Consider the following 411-nt stretch of genomic DNA (forward strand, 5'->3'; position numbering starts at 1 on the left):
TCCATCCATCCATCCATCCATCCATCCATCCATCCATCCATCCATCCATCGTCTGTGCTCCAACTACTCATCCATCCTTTTCTTTTGTTCTCTGGTGATCCATCATCTTCTCCATCCACCCGTCCACTCATCCATCCTTCTCTCCAACTATCTACCTTTTCCTCCATCCATCCACCCATCCTAGCCTTTTCCACTCATCCATCCTCCTCTTCTCCATCTGTCCTCCATCCCTTCTTCATCCATCTACTCATCCATCAACCTACTGCTTCCCTTCCCTTCCCTTCCCTTCCCTTCCCTTCCCTTCCCTTCCCTTCCCTTCCCTTCCCTTCCCTTCCCTTCCCTTCCCTTCCCTTCCCTTCCCTTCCCTTCCCTTCCCTTCCCTTCCCTTCCCTTCCCTTCCCTTCCCTTCCC

The sequence above is a fragment of the Lagopus leucura genome, unplaced genomic scaffold (assembly GCF_019238085.1).
Source record: "Lagopus leucura isolate 7727_CA_CO unplaced genomic scaffold, USGS_WTPT01 Super-Scaffold_100052, whole genome shotgun sequence".
Lineage (NCBI taxonomy): Eukaryota > Metazoa > Chordata > Aves > Galliformes > Phasianidae > Lagopus > Lagopus leucura.